Here is a 7,584-nt window from a genome sequence, read left to right as displayed (position 1 = left end):
GGTGCAATGGGTCCTGGGTTCCTCCTGATGCAGTGGGTCCTGGGTTCCTCCTGATGCAGTGGGTCCTGGGTTCCTCCTGATGCAGTGGGTCCTGGGTTCCTCCTGATGCAGTGGGTCCTGGGTTCCTCCTGATGCAGTGTGTCTTGGGTTCCTCCTGGTGCAGTGGGTCCTGGGTGCCTCCTGGTGCAAGACAATGCCCGGCCTCACGTGATGAGAGTATGCAGGCAGTTCCTGGAGGATGAAGGAATTAATACCATTGAATGGCCTCCACACTCACCTGACTTAAATCCAATAGAACACATCTGGGGTGTCATGTTTCGGTCCAACCGATGCCGCCAGGTTGCACCTCAGACTGTCCAGGAACTCAGGGATGCCCTGGTCCAGATCTGGAAGAAAATCCCCCAGGACACCATCCGTGGTCTCATTAGGAGCCTCCCCCGACATTGTCAGGCATGCATACAAGCCTGTGAGGGCCATACAAACTACTGAGGACCATTCTGAGTTGCTGCAATGACATTTCAGCAAAATGGACTCTCCTGCTGCATCATTTTTTTACTTTGATTTTAGGGGTGCCTTTGAATTCAGTCCTCTGTAGGTCGATCATTTTCATTTCCATCGAACGATGGGGAATCCTTATGTTCCTAACACATTACCCCGTCCATGTCAGTATAGACATCCAGCAGGAGATTTCTCCCCTTTGAGATCTGATCGGTTTTCAAAGTGTTCCTTTAATTTTCTGAGCAGTATATATATATATATATATATATATATATATATATATACAGTGGGGATCGAAAGTTTGGGCACCCCAGCTAAAAATGTGTATTAATGTGCATAAAGAAGCCAAGGAAAAATGGAAAAATCTCCATAAGGCATCAAATTACAGATTAGACATTCTTATAATATGTCAACAAAAGTTAGATTTTATTTCCATCATTTACACTTTCAAAATAACAGAAAACAAAAAAATGGCGTCTGCAAAAGTTTGGGCACCCTGCAGAGTTAATATCTTGTACTGCCCCCTTCGGCAAGTATCACAGCTTGTAAACGCTTTTTGTAGCCAGCCAAGAGTCTTTCAATTCTTGTTTGAGGTATCTTTGCCCATTCTTCCTTACAAAAGTCTTCCAGTTCTTTGAGATTTCTGGGCTGTCTGTCACGCACTGCTCTTTTAAGGTCTATCCATAGATTTTCAATTATGTTGAGGTCAGGAGATTGTGAAGGCTATGGCAAAACCTTCAGTTTACGCCTCTTGATGTAATCCCCCGTGGATTTCGAGGTGTGTTTAGGATCATTATCCATTTGTAGAAGCCATCCTCTCTTTAACTTCAGCTTTTTCACAGATGGCATCAAGTTACCATCCAAAATTTGCTGAAATTTTATTGAATCCATTTTTCCTTCTACTCGTGAGATGTTCCCTGTGCCACTGGCTGCAACACAACCCCAAAGCATGATTGATCCAACCCCATGCTTAACAGTTGGACAGAGGTTCTTTTCATTAAATTCTGTGCCCCTTCTTCTCCAAACGTACCTTTGCTCATTCCGGCCAAAAAGTTCAATTTCAACCTCATTGGTCCACAGAACTTGTTTCCAAAATGCATCAGGCTTGTCTATATGTTCATTTGCAAAGTTCAAACGATGATTTTTGTGGTGAGGACGTAGAAGAGGTTTTCTTCTGATGACTCTTCCATGAAGACCATATTTGTACAAGTATCTCTTTATAGTGGAATAGTGACCACAACTCCAGTGTCTGCCAGATCTTTCTGGAGGGATCGTGCAATCAAACGTGGGTTTTGAATTGTTTTTCTCACAATCCTGCGAGCTGTTCTGTCTGATATTTTTCTTGGTCTTCCAGATCTTGCTTTAACTTCCACTGTTCCTGATGACTGCCATTTCTTAATTACATTCCGAACAGAGGATATTGACATCTGAAAACGCTTTGCTATCTTCTTATAGCCTTCTCCAGCTTTGTGAGCGTCAACTATTTTCAGTTTCAGTTTTCTAGACAACTGCTTAGAAGAACCCATGGTGCTGATTGTTGGGGCAAGGTCAGATGAGTCTGGGCATTTAAAACCTTTGAGATTGACATCACCTGGTCTTCCCAGATGATGATTGAGAACAATCCATGACACTGGCAGGTCTCAGCTTTGCAAAGGGGGCAGTGCATGCTATAAATTCTGCAGGGTGCCCAAACTTTTGCAGACGCCATTTTTTTGTTTTCTGTTATTTTGAAAGTGTAAATGATGGAAATAAAATCTAACTTTTGTTGACATATTATAAGAATGTCTAATCTGTAATTTGATGCCTTTTGGAGATTTTTCCATCTTTCCTTGGCTTCTTTATGCACATTAATACAAATTTTTAGCTGGGGTGCCCAAACTTTCGATCCCCACTGTATATATATATATATATGTGTATTAGTCCACACAATGTAAGGCCTTTCTAAATGACAAAACAGGAATTTAGTGGTCCTCCAAAGCACACAAGATAGCACTCTTCAGTGAACTTGACCACAATGCAAAGTCATTTGGGTTCTGCGTTATAATCAAACATTGCCTTCGAGCTGATTGATTCTCCGTTGAAGACGGGTTGACATTTATAAGAGAGAAGTTCAAAAGTTGACATAGACACAATAATGTGATCACATTACCCAAACAAGCACATAAAAGCTCGATTAGATAGCAAACATGACTGCTCTGACATGGCGTTCTCCTCTTCATGAGATTTTTTTTCAACGCATCACTTGCCGTATTTGACAATGGTGCTGTACGGCACTGGAGATGTTAAAGCCATCAGGAGATCGGATTGCTGTGATTTATGTATCTTCCCCAGCCGGTGTTTGAAGGACACAGATAGCGTGTGATGACACTGAATAGGCAGGAAGGCATTAGAAGAGATAAAAGGCCTGAAATAAGATTCCTGCCCTTTATAAAAATCAAAGTACATTAGCCTCTAGAGTTGCGAGTTGTTGGAGATTTCGGTGTTATGAAACATGACTCCCCCCGTGTTTTGGTTAGATATCTTAGAACAGAATCCCATAATTGCATTTTGTAAATGTAGATTTGTAAGTCGTGCTGATGAAATCTTGCTGGTGGATGGGAGCCGCCACAAAGAGGAGAGAACAAATTAGAGGTTCGTCAGGGGACGGATCATAATGCATTTTACAGAAGTGAGAGGGAGATAAAGTGCTCTGATATTTCTGGAACATGGGATAGCCTCCATTCAGGCGGCAGTAGTACTTTTGTTTGTATGTTTGATTTAATTTTTAAGTTAATTTTAACCCTGTCTACGTAAAAGGCAGCAATTTTAGGCTTGAGATTTCTTTAAATAATGTCTAATCAGTTCTTTAGTGCATGGTCTTCAAACTATGGCCATGCTTTTATGCAGCCTCTGGGGCACTATTCCTCCCATTGTCACCAACCATGGGGCACTATTCCTTCCTTTGTCACCAACAATGGGGCACTATTCCTTCCATTGTCACCAACCATGGGGCACTATTCCTTCCATTGTCACCAACCATGGGGCACTATTCCTTCCGTTGTCACCAACAATGGGGCACTATTCCTTCCATTGTCACCAACCATGGGGCACTATTCCTTCCGTTGTCACCAACAATGGGGCACTATTCCTTCCATTGTCACCAACCATGGGGCACTATTCCTTCCATTGTCACCAACAATGGGGCACTATTCCTTCCATTGTCACCAACCATGGGGCACTATTACTTCCGTTGTCTCCAACGATGGGGCACTATTCCTTCCATTGTCACCAACCATGGGGCACTATTCCTTCCATTGTCACCAACGATGGGGCACTATTCCTTTCATTGTCACCAAGTATTGGGGCACTATTCCTTCCATTGTCACCAATGATGGGACACTATTCCTTCCATTGTCACCAATGATGGGACACTATTCCTTCCATTGTCACCAATGATGGGGCACTATTCCTTCCATTGTCACCAACGATGGGGCACTATTCCTTCCATTGTCACCAACGATGGGGCACTATACCTTCCATTGTCACCAACGATGGGGCACTATTCCTCCCATTGTCACCAACCATGGGGCACTATTCCTCCCATTGTCACCAACCATGGGGCACTATACCTCCCATTGTCATCAACGATGGGGCACTATTCCTTCCATTGTCACCAATGATGGGGCACTATTCTTTCCATTGACACCAACAATGGGGCACTGTTCCTCTTATTGACACCAACGATGGAGCACTATTTCTCCCATTGACAACAATGGGACACTATCTCTTCCACCGACACCAACGATGGTGCACTATTCCTTCCACTGACACCAACGATGGGGCACTATTCCTTCCATTGTCACCAACGATGGGGCACTATTCCTTCCATTGTCACCAACGATGGGGCACTATACCTTCCATTGTCACCAACGATGGGGCACTATACCTTCCATTGTCACCAATGATGGGGCACTATTCCTTCCATTGTCACCAACGATGGGGCACTATTCCTCCCATTGTCACCAACCATGGGGCACTATTCCTCCCATTGTCACCAACCATGGGGCACTATTCCTCCCATTGTCATCAACGATGGGGCACTATTCCTTCCATTGTCTCCAACCATGGGGCACTATTCCTCCCATTGTCACCAACAATGGGGCACTATTCCTTCCATTGTCACCAACGATGGGGCACTATTCCTTCCATTGTCACCAATGATGGGGCACTATTCCTTCCATTGTCACCAACCATGGGGCACTATTCCTCCCATTGTCATCAACGATGGGGCACTATTCCTTCCATTGTCACCAATGATGGGGCACTATTTCTTCCATTGACACCAACAATGGGGCACTGTTCCTCTTATTGACACCAACGATGGGGCACTATTTCTCCCATTGACACCAATGATGAGGCACTATTCCTCCCACTGACAAGAACAATGGGACACTATCTCTTTCACCGACACCAACGATGGTGCACTATTCCTTCCACTGACACCAATGATGGGGCACTATTATTTCCACTGACACCAATGAGCTCTATTCCTCCAACTGATACCAATGATGGGGCACTATTCCTCCCACAAACACCAACAATAGGACGCTATTCCTTCCATTGACACCAATGATGGGGCACTACTCCTCAGACTGTCACCAACCATTGGGCACTTTTCCTTCCACTAATACCAATGATGCAGCACTATTCCTTCTACTGACACCAACAATGATGCACTTTTCCTACCACTGACACTGATGGGTCATTATTCCTTCCACTGGCACCAATGATGGGACACTATTACTTCCATTGACACCAACAATGGGGCACTATTCCTTCCACCAATGCCAATGATGTGGCACTATTCCTTCCACTGACACTAGTGATGGGACACTATTCTTCCTACTGACACCAACAATGGGTTGCTATTCCTTCCTCTGACACCAACGATGGAGCACTAATCCTTCCACTGACACCAATGATGGGGCACTATTCATCTCACTGATGCTTATGATGGGGCACTATTCATCCTACTGATACCAATGATGGGGCACCATTCCCCCCACTGACACCAACAATGGGACAGTATTTTGTTCACTGACACCAATGATGGGGCACTATTCCTTCCACTGACTCCAATGATGCGGCACTACTCATCCCACTGATACCAATGATAGAGCACTATTTCTCTTACTGACACCAACTATTCCACCTCCTACTGACCACGTGTATTTTCTTTTTTTTACTCTGTACAACTGATTACCAAATCTAAAGCATTTTCTACTTCCTCTGTCCACAGTCTGGCCCCCTAAAGTTTGAAGGACTGTAAACGGCCCTTTTTTTAAAAAGTTTGGAGACCCCAGAACGAATAAAATTAATGGGAATAATGGCTCTCCACTCTCGGGAAAATTATAACATCACTTAGAATATATCCTATCAATTCAAGTTCAGCCTATCCATTGGTTAGAGCTCAATGACATCACTAAGACAGTAGTCTATTTATCCATTAGATATCAGTAACTTTACTGAGAATGCAGCCTATCCCTTCTCTAGAGAATGATGACATCACCAAGAATGCAGCGTATCCATTCACTAGAGAATGATGACATCACTAAGAATGCAGCCTATCCATTCACTAGAGAATGATGACATCACTAAGATGCAGCCTATCCATTCACTAGAGCATGATGACATCACTAAGAATGAAGCCTATCCATTCTGTAGAGAATGATGACATCACTAAGAATGCAGCCTACCCATTCACTAGAGAATGACGACATCACTAAGAAGGCAGCCTATCCATTCACTAGAGACTGATCACATTAGGATTGCAGCTCATCCATTCACTAGAGAATGATGACATCACTAACAATGCAGCCTATCCATTCACTAGAGAATGATGACATCATTAAGAACGCAGCCTATCCATTCACTAGAGAATGATCACCAAGAATGCAGCGTATCCATTCACTAGAGAATGATGACATCACTAAGAATGCAGCCTATCCATTCACTAGAGAATGATGACATCACTAAGAATGCAGCCTATCCATTCACTAGAGAATGATGACATCATTAAGAACGCAGCCTATCCATTCACTAGAGAATGATGACATCACTAAGAACGCAGCCTATCCATTCACTAGAGAATGATGACATCATTAAGAACGCAGCCTATCCATTCACTAGAGAATGATGACATCACTGAGAATTCAGCCTATCCATTCACTAGAGACCAGTGGCATCACTGAGAATGCAGCCTATCTATTCACTAGAGACCGGTGACATCACAGAGAATGCAGCCTATCCATTCACTAGAGACCAGTGACATCACCGAGAATGCAGCCTATCCATTCACTAGAGACCAGTGACATCAGAGAATGCAGCCTATCCATTCACTAGAGACCAGTGGCATCACTGAGAATGCAGCCTATCCATTCACTAGAGACCAGTGACATCACTGAGAATGCAGCCTATCCATTCACTAGAGACCAGTGACATCACCGAGAATGCAGCCTATCCATTCACTAGAGACCAGTGACATCACCGAGAATGCAGTTTATCAATTCCTTAAAGAGCCAGCAATATAACTGAAAACCTATTCTATCAATTCTCTAGAGATTAAAAATATCACGGAGAGCTCAACCTATCCTTCCCGTAGAGCGGGTGACATCAAGGAACAAGTGTCCTATCCATTCCCCATTATCCATTTATTAGCAGCTAATGACATCACAGAGAATACAGTCTATTTGTTCTAGAAACATAGAACAGTGATGGCAAAAAAAGACCAAGTAGTCTACTGCTCCACCATATACATATAGATCTATACACTGCCTCTACTAGAAGTACATCCCAACCATCGATCACTCTTTAGGCAAAATAATACTTTCTAATATGGTTAGTTATGATCTTTCCTTCTGCTAGTTAGAGGTCATGTCCCCGTGTTCTTGGTCTTGGCTTCAGATTGAAGATACTGCCCTCCTGAACTTTATGCATACCCTTCATAAATTTAGAAGTCCATCCTTTCCCTTCTTTCCTCCAGACTGTACATATTATGTTCCTGATGTCTCTCCTGATATGTTTTATCCCCCAGACCTTTCGTCATTT

The 7,584-nt window shown here is 43.4% G+C and overlaps 1 pseudogene; it reads left to right on the top strand.

Annotated features, from left to right (window-relative positions):
* LOC149462247 (uncharacterized) overlaps window positions 1-7,235 on the top strand; it is a 106,361-nt pseudogene extending 99,126 nt beyond the window's left edge.
* Window positions 7,236-7,584: the final 349 nt, after the last annotated feature.

The sequence above is a fragment of the Staurois parvus genome, unplaced genomic scaffold (assembly GCF_062004578.1).
Source record: "Staurois parvus isolate SC_StPar_1 unplaced genomic scaffold, SC_StPar_1.0 ptg000179l, whole genome shotgun sequence".
Taxonomy (NCBI): Eukaryota; Metazoa; Chordata; class Amphibia; order Anura; family Ranidae; genus Staurois; species Staurois parvus.
The sequence above is the reverse complement of the archived record's forward strand: the minus strand, read 5'-3'. Positions and strand labels throughout refer to the sequence as shown.